Raw genomic sequence first — 15,706 nt, 5'->3', positions numbered from 1 at the left:
TAACAGGTGAGGCCAGAGAATTAAGGCTTGCCACCCAAATAGTCAGGGTCATGGCACCCTCTTTCCAAATAAAAAACAAGTTGTTTATGTAGCATCTGAACCCTAAGATTGCTGGATGTTTAAAAACATGCATAGTATGCAGTTCATATTCCTCCATGAACAAGCTAGCATTAGATGGTGCTACATTTGAACCCATGGCTGTTCCTGCCACTTGTTGATAAATGTATCTTCAAATTTAAAATAAATAAATAAAGGCACTAGGGGTGTCCAATATAAGGATAGCGTGAGAGGTCATGCCCCATGGTAGTGATGCCATCCATGTGCAGTATAATGGTACATAGGCTGTCCACATCCATAGAGACAAGTAAATCAGTATGTTTAATGGCAGTGGCTTGCTGTAGAAACTTGATCATTTTTGTTCTTTATATTCTTCTAAATCTGCACCCTACATTTTTGTTTTGATATATATATATACGTTTCACAAATAGGAACACACTCTCCAGACTTAGCACATTACTCCAACTTTAATAGTGTGTCAGGTGTAAAGGTGGAGTAATGTACTAAGTCCGGAGAGTGTGTTCCTACTTGTGCAACGTAGATATGTTTTGAATTGCACCCGACAGCTGTGTTTGTGAGTGTGTGCTGGCCTCTACGCGGGATTCTATATATATTTTATGTTTAGACATTCTCATGTTTATTTATTTTTTTTGTATTGGTATGACACAAAAGAGTGGAGAAAAAAAAGCCAAATCTGACACATTCCACGCAAAACTCCAAAAATCGACTGGACAAAATTATTGGCACCTTCTCAAAATTGTAAGAAATAATTGCATTCCAAGTTTGTTATGCTCCTGTAATTTGTAATTAAACATTAGACATGGACAAGGTTACATGTCCATCTCCAGAGATCTTAATGTTCCTGTGTCCACTGTGTGCAACATTGTCAAGAAGTATACAGCCCATGGCACTGTAGCTAATCTTCCTGGACGTGGACGAAAGAGAAAAATTGATCAAAGATTGCAACAAAGAATTATTCGAATCGTGAATAAAGAACCTTCGACAACTTCCAGACAAATTCAAGCTGACCTTCAGGCACAGGGTACATATGTGTCAGCTCACACTATATGTTGCTAGCTGAATGAAAAGGGACACTATGGTAGGAGACCCAGGAGGACTCCACTGCTGACACAGAAACATAAAAAAAAGCCAGATTGGAGTTTGCCAAAACGTACCCAATCTTTTTGGGAGAATGTGCTTTTAGGAGAATGAGGCTTTTAAAGAAAAGAATACAGTCCCTACAGTCAAACATTGTGGAGGTTCACTGATGTTTTGGGGTTGCTTTGCTGCTTCAGGCACTGGATGTCTTGACTGTGTGCATTGTATTATGAAATCTGAAAACTGCCAAAGAATTCTGTGGTGCAATGTAGGGGCCAGTGTCAGAAAGTTGGGTGTCCATCAGAGGTCAAGGGTCTTACAGCAGGACAATGAACTGACCAGCAATGAGTCCAGATCTCAATCCTATAGAGCACATGTGGAGAGATCTCAAAACAGCAGTTGGGAAAAGGAACCCTTCCAATCTGAGAGACCTGGAGCAGTTGGCCAAAGATGAGTGGTCCAAGATTCCAGTAGAGTGGTGTAACAAACTCATTGATGGTTACAGGAAGCGATTGATTTCAGTTATTTTTTTGCCAAGGGCTGAGCTACCAAATATTACATTGAGTGTGCTAATAATTTTGTCCAGTACATTTTTCTTCTCCACTTTTTTGTTTCATACCAATACAAACAAAAGAAATAAATGTGAGAATGCCTAAAGATTTGTAATTGCAACAATTTTCTGGAGAAAGTGGTGCATTATCTGACAGAAATGCAGGGGTGCCAATATTTGGCCATGACTGTATGTATATATACAGTTGTGCTCATAAGTTTACATACCCTGACAGAATTTATGATTTCTTAGCCATTTTTCAGAGAATATGAATGATAACACAAAAACTTTTCTTTCACTCATGGATAGTGTTTGGCTGAAGCCATTTATTATCAATCAACTGTGTTTACTCTTTTTAAATCATAATGACAACAGAAACTACCCAAATGACCCTGATCAAAAGTTTACATACCCTGGTGATTTTGGCCTGATAACATGCACACAAGTTGACACAAAGGGGTTTGAATGGCTATTAAAGGTAACCATCCTCAACTGTGATCTGATTTCTTGTAATTAGTGTGTGTGTATAAAAGGCCAATGAGTTTCTGGACTCCTGACAGACCCTTGCATCTTTCATCCAGTGCTGCACTGACGATTCCGGATTCTGAGTCATGGGGAAAGCAAAAGAATTGTCAAAGAATATGCGGGAAAAGGTAGTTGAACTGTATAAAACAGGAAAGGGATATGAAAATATGTCCAAGGAATTGAGAATGCAAATCAGCAGTGTTCAAACTCTAATAAAGAAGTGGAAAATGAGGGGTTCTGTTGAAACCAAACCACGGTCAGGTAGACCAACTAAAATTTCAGCCACAACTGCCAGGAAAATTGTTTGGGATGCAAAGACAAACCCACAAATAACTTCAGGTGAAATACAGGACATGTGGTGTGGCTGTTTCAAGATGCACAATAAGGAGGCACTTGAAGAAAGATGGGCTGCATGGACGAGTCGCCAGAAGAAAGCCATTACTACGCAAATGCCACAAGGTATCCTGCTTACAATATGCCAAACAACACAGAGACAAGCCTCAAACTTTTTGGCACAAAGTCATTTGGAGTCATGTGACCAAAATGTAGCTTTTTGGCCACAACCATAAACGCTACATTTGGAGAGGAGTTAACAAGGCCTATGATGAAAGGTACACCATTCCTACTGTGAAACACGGAGGTGGATCACTGATGTTTTGGGGATGTATGAGCTACTAAGGCACAGGAAATTTGGTCAAAATTTATGGCAAGATGAATGCAGTATGTTATCAAACAGAACACCTCATTTTCCACTTCTTGATTAGAGTTTGAACAGCGCTGATTTGCATTCTCAATTCCTTGGATACGTTTTTATATCCATTTCCTGTTTTATACAGTTCAACTATCTTTTTCCCACAGATACTTTGACAATTCTTTTTCTTTCCCCATGACTCAGAATCCAGAAACATCAGTGCAGCACGGATGAAAGATGCAAGGGTCTGTCAGGAGTCCAGAAACTCATTGACCTTTTATACAGACATACTAATTACAAGCAAACAGATCACAGGTGAGGATGGTTACCTTTAATAGCCATTCAAACCCCTTTGTATCAACTTGTGTGCATGTTATCAGGCCAAAATCACCAGGGTATGTAAACTTTTGATCAGGGTCATTTGGGTATTTTCTATTGTCGTTATGATTTAAAAAAAAGTAAACACAGTTGATAGATAATAAATGGTTTCAGCCAAACACTAACCATGAGTGAAAGAAAAGTTTTTGTGTTATCATTCATAGTCTCTGAAAAATCGCCAAGAAATCATAAATTCTGCCAGGGTATGAGCACAACTGTATATATATATATATATATATATATATATATATATATATATATATATATATATATATATATATATATATATACACATCATATTTTTATTTATAATTTATTATTCTGTTACTTATAAAATTCATAATGAAGTGGAAGGGCAGTTTCTAACCACTATAATCTCCTTATACATATAGACATTGCATATTCTAAACCATATCTCCTCACAATGTCGAATCCCCTCTATCGTAAAAGGTCATTGTACTTCATAAGCAAAGGATGAATCATTAAATGAAATCTTTCTTCCCTTTGAAAAGCTCTCTTTATGAGATTTTGTGGCTGAGATATGAAAGCATGCCTGTAATATTAAAACCAGATAGATATACTGTCATCTTGACACAGCAAGGCATTTTTGCTAGGCTCCATGCTCTCTTATTACATCTTTGCAATGATAACCTAAAACATCTTCAAAATGTATGCCAGCTAAAATAGCTTAAATATAATAAATGTGTTTTAATTTTTATATATATATATATATATATATATATATATATATATATATATATATATATATATATATATATATATATATATATATATATATATATATATATAATATACTGTTATAAATATATATACTTTTTTTTTATTTAATTGAAAGTCTACATAAAGAGAATAAATGCTTCCCCAATAAGCAGTCAGTGTTTGAAATTAGTTGCTGTAATTTTGTCATTTATTTAACCATGTTCATAAAGTCAATTTAAGCCTGCAAATGTGTTTGTTGTCTAATTTCTACATCCCATTTTTTTAAACAAAGATGTATGAAAATATAATTTAGGCTTTCCCTAAACTTTAAACCTATTTTCTTCCTAATTTTGTGTGATCCTTCAAACATCTTTATGATGGAATGATATACTGCGTTACAAGCACAACATGCCACTGTATACTTCAAATGACCAAAAAGTCAAGATAAGTAGAAACTATAGCCAAACCAGCAAACTTTACTCAAGATATACAAGACTCAGCAAAATCAGGCTCACAATAAAACCCTATATTAAAATTAAACTATGGCAAACACAGTAATAAAATGTATTTCCTTTCACCTCTGTACTTCAAGCCATATATTAAGAAATGTGGCATTTTTCTTCTTTTTATTTTCTTAAATAGAGAATAGGACAAGCTTATTAGGCGCACTTAGGAATTATTCCATGTATTATACTGTAGATAATATAGAACCTCAAAATGAGAAATGCTTTGAAAGAAACTGCATCAAGGCTAGAAGTTAAGAAACATAAAGAATTAGTTATTAAAAAATTACGGTTATAATGTCTTTTCTTGAAAATAATATGTGTCATTAAAATATCAGATCAAGGAACATAGGGAGTTTTACATCAAACAGATTTTAAGTATGGATAAGTATGTTGGACTTTCCTCTTATTCTATGTAATTTTATCTTTAAAGAAAGTAAATTATTTTAGTAAATTTAACCCATTTTTCACTCTCTGAAAGTAATAGTAAACCATATTTTCCTTTTTTCTTTGAAGACCAAATCTAACCACAGTTAATGCTGACATAACAGATAAGGAAAATATGTTTTTTTAGCCCCTCATATGGTGGTAATAAATACTGTAAGTTCATTTTAAAGAGAAAAAGATGTATTTAATCTAAATTAGTTAAAAAATACAGATTTTTTTAATATAAGTAGAAAATCTAAATAAACCTTTGAAGCCACAGACCAACTTTTTATAAGATGGTATCAAGGTTTAGGGAAAACATTTGCATATTGCTCTGAACGATTACAACCATATATTTTAAAAGCGACACAGAAATATGCAAAAGAGGGCTGTGTGGACAAGGTTCTCAACTTGAGAACCTGTGTGCACTGCTTCACATCAAATGGGTAGCAGACCCTGTACGTCTACTGCTCAGATATATCATTACACACTTGCTTAAAGGGATACTAAATCCATTTTTTTTTCTTTTGTGATTCAGATAGAGCAAGCAATTTTAAGCAACTTTCTAATTTACCACTATTATCAATTTCTCTTCTTTCTTTTGCTATCTTTATTCGAAAAGCAAGAATGTAAGCTTAGCAGCCGGCACATTTTTTGTTCAGCACCTGGGTAGCACTTGCTAATTGATGGCTAAATGTAGTCACCAATCAGCAAGCGCTATACAGGGTGCTGAATAAAAAATGGGCCGGCTCCTTAGCTTAGATTCCTGCTTTTTCAAATATAAATAGCAACAGAACGAAGAAACATTGAGTAAATTAGAAAATTTCTTAAAATCACATACTCTACTTGGATCATGAATGAAAAAAAATGAGTTAAGTATCCCTTAAGTGTGTAATGCCACCCCTCCCTCGCACGACCAATCACATGAGAGAAGGGCCTGTCAATCACCACGAGTCAGTGTGTTTGAGGTTAAAAGCAGCGGTGAGATAAGAAGCAGTGGTCTGGTGAGCCTTTAAGGGCTCAAAAGCAGCTAAAACTGCTTAGTGCATACTGATAAGCATTAGCCATACAATATACAAAAAATATTTTGAGTATCACAGTCAGTGTCAATCAATTTATTGCTATTTTACATTTTAGATGTTGCCTATATAATATTGTGGAGCTCTACCTCTGAATGGAATAACTCAACAATTCACTGTATTATATTTTAAAATCCATTAGTAACAGCAACAAAATGCAATGGTTATAATATTGTTTATGAAAAAACAATGTACATTATTGTTTGGACTAAGCAAAAAATCTTCCTGCCTCTATAACTGATCTTGTATTATTAAGAATTTTAGTGTACTGCTACAAAGTTATCTGTGTGACATTTTCATTTGTAATAAAAAAAGCAGCCCCCTTCCCCCAAATAAACTATCAATAGAGTGAATTTTTAAAAGTAATCATCATACGCTGGTTCACTGCTGGAGGGCAGTATTGCTTTCAAATCTGCACAGCACAGCCTGTGGCAATAACATTCAAGGCTATTACTGACTTAAAAAAAGCCTTTATTCTGTTTTCTTCCCACACACTACTAATTATTTAAGCATTACATGAAATTGTATAAAATAATAAAAGAAAAATAATTCCTTTTCACTTATCATCACTAAGGCAGATTACAATAAAGCAGACATGGTTCATTTGTGACAGTATTTAACCATAATAACAACATTGCTTGAACAATTCATTAACAGTGGTAATTCTGTAAATTGTTAATAGCAGGAAAAAGAAAAAATGGACCCAACAGATATAACCTTTAACCTAACATAGAAAATAACTGCAATAAAACAGGGCATATTGCTTATAAGTGTGATAAGGTATTTAAGTAAATGAATTTACTTTTTGATGATGAAAAGTGATAAAAATGTAAGAAGAAAATTTAATAATGCATGTGATACAAATTAGTCTAAGCCTAAGGTGCTATCGCAAGTACCCTACGGCAGTACCCAACACTATTAACGCATAAACTGCCACAACCCCAATGCAAACTAAATAATCCTACTCTACCTAAACCCTAACCCCCCCCCCATCTAAAATAAACTCCCTAAGTTAGAGGAAAAAAAGTCTAAGTTACAGAAAATATAAAAAGAGTGTATCCAAAATAAAATCCCACCATTATACCTAACACGTACCTACATGCCCCATAAAAAATAAAACCACCCAAACCCCCCCAAACCTAACACTAAATTTAAATTACAATAGCCCTTAAAATGGCCTTTTATAAGGCATTGCCCTAAAGTGAATGCAGTTATTTTACATTAAAGTAAATTATACCCCCATCTATAATGCCAGTAAGCCCCAAAATAATAAAGGATAACTACAAAATCTATAATCTATCCTAAAAATTAAAATTTAAAATAAAAAAACATACGGCTAGATTACGAGTTTTTAGTCGTCGGATGAAGAGGATGCTCCACGTTGGATGTCTTGAAGATGGACCCGCTCCACGTCGGATGGATGAAGATAGAAGATGCCGTCTGGATGAAGACTTCTGCCCGTCTGGAGGACCACTTTGCCCGGCTTGGATGAAGACTTCTGCCCGTCTGGAGGACCACTTCGCCCGGCTTTAATGAAGACTTCTCCTGGCTTCGTTGAGGACTTCGGCCCGGCTTGGATGAAGACTTCTCCCGGTAGGTCGATCTTCAGAGGGTTAGTGTTAGGTTTTTTAAGGGTGTATTGGGTGGGTATTATTTTTAGGTTAGGGTTTGGGCTTGCAAAAGAGCTAACTGCCCTTTTAAGGGCAATGCCCATCCAAATGCCCTTTTCAGGGCAATGGGGAGCTTAGCTTTTTTTAGATAGTATTTTATTTGGGGGGTTGGTTGTGTGGGTGGTGGGTTTTACTGTTGGGGGGGTTGTTTGTATTTTTTTACAGGTAAAAGAGCTGATAACTTTGGGGCAATGCCCAACAAAAGGCCCTTTTAAGGGCTATTGGTAGTTTAGTTTAGGCTAGGTTTTTTTTATTTTGATAGGGCTATTAGATTAGGTGTAATTAGTTTAAATATCTTGTAATTTGTTTATTATTTTCTGTAATTTAGTGTTTTTTTTGTACTAATTTAATTGATTTAATTGTTGCTAATTTAGTTAATTTATTTAATTATAGTGTAGTGTTAGGTGTTAGTGTAACTTAGGTTAGGTTTTATTTTACAGTTACTTTTGTATTTATTTTAGCTAGGTAGTTATTAAATAGTTAATAACTATTTACTAACTATTCTACCTAGTTAAAATAAATACAAACTTGCCTGTAAAATAAAAATAAACCCTAAGCTAGATACAATGTAACTATTAGCTATATTGTAGCTAGCTTAGGGTTTATTTTATAGGTAAGTATTTAGTTTTAGATAGGAATAATGTAGTTAATGATAGTAATTTTATTTAGATTTATTTAAATTATATTTAAGTTAGGGGGTGTTAGGGTTAGACTTAGATTTAGGGGTTAATAACTGTAATATAGTGGCGGTGACGTTGGGGGTGGCAGATTAGGGGTTAATAAGTGTAGGTAGGTTACGGTGACATTGGGGGCGGCAGATTAGGGGTTAATAAATATAATGTAGGTGTCGGCGATGTTGGGGGCAGCAGATTAGGGGTTCATAAATATAATGTAGGTGGCGGCGTCGGCGCCCGGAGTGGCAGATTAGGGGTTAAAAATTTTATTATAGTGTTTGCGATGCGGGAGGGCCTCGGTTTAGGGGTTAATAGGTAGTTTATGGGTGTTAGTGTACTTTTTAGCACTTTAGTTATGAGTTTTATGTGACGGCGTTGTACCATAAATCTCTTAACTACTGACTTTTAAATGCGTTACGGATCTTGACAGGGTAGGGTGTACCGCTCACTTTTTGGCCTCCCAGGACAGACTCGTAATATCGGCACCATGGAAGTCCCATAGAAAAAAGACTTTACAAAGTTTACGTAAGTCGTTTTGCGGTAAGGCCAAAGAAGTGTGCGGTGACCCTAAATCTTCAAGACTCGTAATAGCAGCGGGCATAAAAAAGCAGCGTTAGGACCTGTTAACGCTGCTTTTTTACCCTAACGCACAACTCATAATCTAGCCGATATTCTTTAAAATACAAAAAAAACTCCCCAAAAAAGCCCTAGCTAAACCCAAAGTTTAAACTGACCATGCAAAAATCGAGCTCCTCTTGATCCAACAATGGGCCCTTTTCATCCAGGGTCCAGGCACCGGGCACCTATCTTTGTGGTGGCAATCTTCCAGGCGTCCTCTTTTGCCTCTTCCGCTACGCAATCATCATCAACACTGGGGCCCTATTTATGCTTTTTTTATAGGGTTACCGCTTCAACCCTATTGGCTGATTTTTAATTAGCCAATCCCTATTGTTATAATTATTTTCTATTGGATAATTAGAATTTAAAATAAAAATTTTTCCTGATTAGTGTTTGTTTAGCATTTAGTAGGCCTTAATCACCTATCCAACCCCTTATACCTGAATAGGGGTTAATTAGGAGATTAGTGTTTGTTTAGCTTTTAGTAGGTCTTAATCCCTTCACCACCCCTCATACCTGTATGGGGGTTGATTAGGTGATTAGTGTTTCTTTAGCATTTAGTAAGCCTTAATCACCTCACCAGCCCCCATACCTGAATGGGGGTCAATTAGGTTATTAGTGTTTGTTTAGCTTTTAGTAGGTCTTAATCACCTCACCACCCCTCATACCTGTATGGGGGCTGATTAGGTGATTAGTGTTTGTTTAGCATTATATATGGGTTTGTTAGGTGATTAGGTTAGTGCAGCTTATGGGTTTATAGTGTATTTTAGCATTTATCTACAATTCTCTTGTTGTGCTTATTATTTTAAACATAAACATATGTTTTAAAATGTATATTTATGTTACAAAAGTCATTAATATTACAATTGTATTATTACATTACAGGCACGCAGTTATGTAATACTATAATTATAATGCAACTGTCTTTTATAACATAAATATATATTTTACAAATATATTTAAAATAATAAACACAACAAACAAGAGTATCTACATTTAATTTATATTCAATACTTAAAAAAAAATCATTATACATGATCATGCATATTATTTTAAACATTGAAAACCCCAATTACATGTTGAGCACAAAATATAGCTTCAGCAAAAGCAATTTTTGTGCTCAACTTAGTAATACCAGTGCATGCAAATGTGTGTATGATACGATTGTGTTGCACAGAAGTATTGTGCTGATGAGAGTGCGCTTCCATAGGCTCCAATGGTAGCCTCATTCTCATGCCGTGAGACACAACTGAAAGCCTAGCGCAGCAAAGGGGGCAAGTTGTGCAGCGATTGGCAGCAAATGTAAATATATATATATATATATATATATACTTATATACATATAATATATATATATATATATATATATATATATATATATATATATATATGTAAAACTTTGCAGGAAAGGAGGGCACTCACAGGATTTAAAGATAGTCAAAAGGATTTATTGAGCATACATAGCACGTTAATACAAAACAAGTCATAGTCGACGTTTCGGCTCTTTTTAGTGAGCCTTCTTTAAGACAAATTTTGAAATCTCAATGCGGCTAACAAGCCATGCTCCCGGCGGAAAAAATCAAACTGTGAGTGCCCTCCTTTCCTGCAAAGTTATATGTCTGAATCTTTGAGGATTGCACCCAGGTCACTTGTGTACAAAGGTTGGAGTGCTGGGCCACTGGCTAATTGACATTATATATATATTTACAGGGAACACACAGTTACAATAGACCACAATCTAAAGGCACACCCCTTTTTTAACACCATAAAAAACTAAAAGACTTTTTATGTTAGGGGCATTTGGGGCACTTTTAGAAAATTAACCAGAGATCTGGTCTCTGGTTAATTTTCTCAGCACTAATTGCTACTCCAAGCTCACGGTAGCAATAACCAGCCACTTGTAATGGCTGTTTATTTATCTTGTATACGCGTGCGAATGGGGGAATTTGCCTGTTTGTGGGCACAAGATAAATTAGCGCTCCACTTGTAATCTAGCCCTGTATATATAATGTAGTCTAGCGATAACATAGATATAAGTGTTAATATATATTTATGTTATAGTAGTCAGTAGCATTACATTCTTACATAACAGTCATGCAATTATGTAGAACTATAATTTTAAATATACAGTATTTAATAACAAATAATAAACACAACAAGCAACATTAACTACATTTTAATTTGTATGCAAAAAATTTAAATAATATTCATTCTACATAATGCATTATTTTAAATAATGAATATTTATGTGTAGGGTCTTAGTTTCTACAGTTAGTATTAGGTTATGGCAGTTTAGGGGTCAATGTTTAAATGATATGCATAGTCATGTACAATGCATATTGTATTTTTATCTATCTATCTATCTATCTATCTATCTATATATATAAATATATATATATATATATATATATAACATAATTTATGTAAGAACTTACCTGATAAATTCATTTCTTTCATATTAGCAAGAGTCCATGAGCTAGTGACGTATGGGATATACATTCCTACCAGGAGGGGCAAAGTTTCCCAAACCTCAAAATGCCTATAAATACACCCCTCACCACACCCACAAATCAGTTTAACGAATAGCCAAGAAGTGGGGTGATAAGAAAAAAGTGCGAAAGCATAAAAAATAAGGAATTGGAATAATTGTGCTTTATACAAAAAAAATCATAACCACCACAAAAAAGGGTGGGCCTCATGGACTCTTGCTAATATGAAAGAAATGAATTTATCAGGTAAGTTCTTACATAAATTATGTTTTCTTTCATGTAATTAGCAAGAGTCCATGAGCTAGTGACGTATGGGATAATGACTACCCAAGATGTGGATCTTTCCACGCAAGAGTCACTAGAGAGGGAGGGATAAAATAAAGACAGCCAATTCCGCTGAAAAATAATCCACACCCAAAATAAAGTTTAAATGATAAGCAGAAGATTCAAACTGAAACAGCTGCCTGAAGTACTTTACTACCAAAAACAGCTTCAGAAGAAGAAAACACATCAAAATGGTAGAATTTAGTAAAAGTATGCAAAGAAGACCAAGTTGCTGCTTTGCAAATCTGATCAACCGAAGCCTCATTCCTAAACGCCCAGGAAGTAGAAACTGACCTAGTAGAATGAGCTGTAATCCTTTGAGGCGGAGTTTTACCCGACTCGACATAAGCATGATGAATTAAAGATTTCAACCAAGATGCCAAAGAAATGGCAGAGGCCTTCTGACCTTTCCTAGAACCGGAAAAGATAACAAATAGACTAGAAGTCTTTCGGAAATTCTTAGTAGCTTCAACATAATATTTCAAAGCTCTAACAACATCCAAAGAATGCAATGATCTCTCCTTAGAATTCTTAGGATTAGGACAGAATGAAGGAACCACAATTTCTCTACTAATGTTGTTAGAATTCACAACCTTAGGTAAAAATTTAAAAGAAGTTTGCAACACCGCCTTATCCTGATGAAAAATCAGAAAAGGAGACTCACAAGAAAGAGCAGATAATTCAGAAACTCGTCTGGCAGAAGAGATAGCCAAAAGGAACAAAACTTTCCAAGAAAGTAATTTGATGTCCAACGAATGCATAGGTTCAAACGGAGGAGCTTGAAGAGCCCCCAGAACCAAATTCAAACTCCAAGGAGGAGAAATTGACTTAATGACAGGTTTTATACGAACCAAAGCTTGTACAAAACAATGAATATCAGGAAGATTAGCAATCTTTCTGTGAAAAAGAACAGAAAGAGCAGAGATTTGTCCTTTCAAGGAACTTGCAGACAAACCTTTATCCAAACCATCCTGAAGAAATTGTAAAATTCTCGGAATTCTAAAAGAATGCCAGGAAAAATGATGAGAAAGATACCAATAAATATAAGTCTTCCAGACTCTATAATATATCTGCCTAGATACAGATTTACGAGCCTGTAACATAGTATTAATCACAGAGTCAGAGAAACCTCTTTGACTAAGAATCAAGCGTTCAATCTCCATACCTTTAAATTTAAGGATTTGAGATCTTGATGGAAAAAAGGACCTTGCGACAAAAGGTCTGGTCTTAACGGAAGAGTCCACGGTTGGCAAGAGGCCATCCGGACAAGATCCGCATACCAAAACCTGTGAGGCCATGCTGGAGATACCAGCAGAACAAACGAGCATTCCTTCAGAATCTTGGAGATTACTCTTGGAAGAAGAACTAGAGGCGGAAAGATATAGGCAGGATGATACTTCCAAGGAAGTGACAATGCATCCACTGCTTCCGCTTGAGGATCCCTGGATCTGGACAGATACCTGGGAAGTTTCTTGTTTAGATGAGAGGCCATCAGATCTATTTCTGGAAGTCCCCAAATTTGAACAATCTGAAGAAATACCTCTGGGTGAAGAGACCATTCGCCCGGATGTAACGTTTGGCGGCTGAGATAATCCGCTTCCCAATTGTCTATACCTGGGATATGAACCGCAGAAACTAGACAGGAGCTGGATTCCGCCCATACCAGAATTCGAGATACTTCCTTCATAGCCAGAGGACTGTGAGTCCCTCCTTGATGATTGATGTATGCCACAGTTGTGACATTGTCTGTCTGAAAACAAATGAACGATTCTCTCTTTAGAAGAGGCCATGACTGAAGAGCTCTGAAAATTGCACGGAGTTCCAAAATATTGATCGGTAATCTCACCTCCTGAGATTCCCAAACCCCTTGTGCTGTCAGAGACCCCCAAACAGCTCCCCAACCTGTCAGACTTGCATCTGTTGAAATTACAGTCCAGGTCGGAAGAACAAAAGAAGCCCCCTGAACTAAACGATGGTGATCTGTCCACCACATCAGAGAGTGTCGTACAATCGGTGTTAAAGATATTAATTGAGATATTATTATATTGTGTAATCCCTGCACCATTGGTTCAGCATACAGAGCTGAAGAGGTCGCATGTGAAAACGAGCAAAGGGGATCGCGTCCGATGCTGCAGTCATAAGACCTAGAATTTCCATGCATAAAGCTACCGAAGGGAATGATTGTGACTGAAGGTTTCGATAAGCTAATATCAACTTTAGACGTCTCTTGTCTGCCAAAGACAGAGTCATGGACACTGAATCTATCTGAAAACCTAAAAAGGTTACCCTTGTCTGAGGAATCAATGAATTTTTTGGTAAATTGATCCTCCAACCATGATCTTGAAGAAACAACACAAGTCGATTCGTATGAGATTCTGCTAAATGTGAAGACTGAGCAAGTACCAAGATATCGTCCAAATAAGGAAATACCACAATACCCTGTTCTCTGATTACAGACAGAAGGGCACCGAGAACCTTTGTAAAAATTCTTGAGGCTGTAGCTAGGCCAAACGGTAGAGCCACAAACTGGTAATGCTTGTCTAGGAAAGAGAATCTCAGAAACTGATAGTGATCTGGATGAATCGGAATATGCAGATATGCATCCTGTAAATCTATTGTGGACATATAATGCCCTTGCTGAACAAAAGGCAGGATAGTCCTTATAGTTACCATTTTGAATGTTGGTATCCTTACATAACGATTCAATATTTTTAGATCCAGAACTGGTCTGAAGGAATTCTCCTTCTTTGGTACAATGAAGAGATTTGAATAAAAGCCCAGCCCCTGTTCCAGAACTGGAACTGGTATAATTACTCCAGCCAACTCTAGATCTGAAACACATTTCAGAAATGCTTGAGCCTTCGCTAGGTTTACTGGGACACGGGAAAGAAAAAATCTCTTTGCAGGAGGCCTTATCTTGAAGCCAATTCTGTACCCTTTTGAAACGATGTTCTGAATCCAGAGATTGTGAACAGAATTGAACCAAATTTCTTTGAAAAAACGTAATCTGCCCCCTACCAGCTGAACTGGAATGAGGGCCGCACCTTCATGTGGACTTGGGAGCTGGCTTTGGTTTTCTAAAAGGCTTGGATTTATTCCAGACTGGAGATGGTTTCCAAACTGATACCGCTCCTGAGGATGAAGGATCAGGCTTTTGTTCCTTGTTGTGATGAAAGGAACGAAAACGATTATTAGACCTAAATTTACCTTTAGATTTTTTATCCTTTGGTAAAAAAAGTTCCTTTCCCTCCAGTAACAGTTGAGATAATAGAATCCAACTGAGAAACAAATAATTTATTGCCCTGGAAAGAAAGGGAAAGCAGAGTAGACTAAGAAGACATATCAGCATTCCAAGTTTTAAGCCATAAAGCTCTTCTAGCTAAAATAGCTAGAGACATATACCTGACATCAACTCTAATGATATCAAAGATGGCATCACAAATAAAATTATTAGCGTGTTGTAGAAGAATAATAATGCTATGAGAATTATGATCTGTTACTTGTTGCGCTAAAGCTTCTAACCAAAAGGTTGAAGCTGCAGCAACATCCGCTAAAGATATAGCAGGTCTAAGAAGATTACCTGAACACAAGTAAGCTTTTCTGAGAAAGGATTCAATTTTCCTATCTAAAGGATCCTTAAAGGAAGTACCATCTGCCGTAGGAATAGTAGTACGCTTAGAAAGAGTAGAGACAGCCCCATTAACCTTAGGGATTTTGTCCCAAAATTCTAATCTGTCAGATGGCACAGGATATAATTGCTTAAAACGTTTAGAAGGAGTAAAAGAATTACCCAAATTATTCCATTCCCTGGAAATTACTTCAGAAATAGCACCAGGGACAGGAAAAACTTCTGGAATAACTACAGGAGATTTAAAAACCTTATCTAAACGTTTAGATTTAGTAT

Source organism: Bombina bombina, chromosome 4 (genome assembly GCF_027579735.1).
Source record: "Bombina bombina isolate aBomBom1 chromosome 4, aBomBom1.pri, whole genome shotgun sequence".
Classification (NCBI taxonomy): Eukaryota; Metazoa; Chordata; class Amphibia; order Anura; family Bombinatoridae; genus Bombina; species Bombina bombina.
This window is presented reverse-complemented; position numbering follows the sequence as displayed.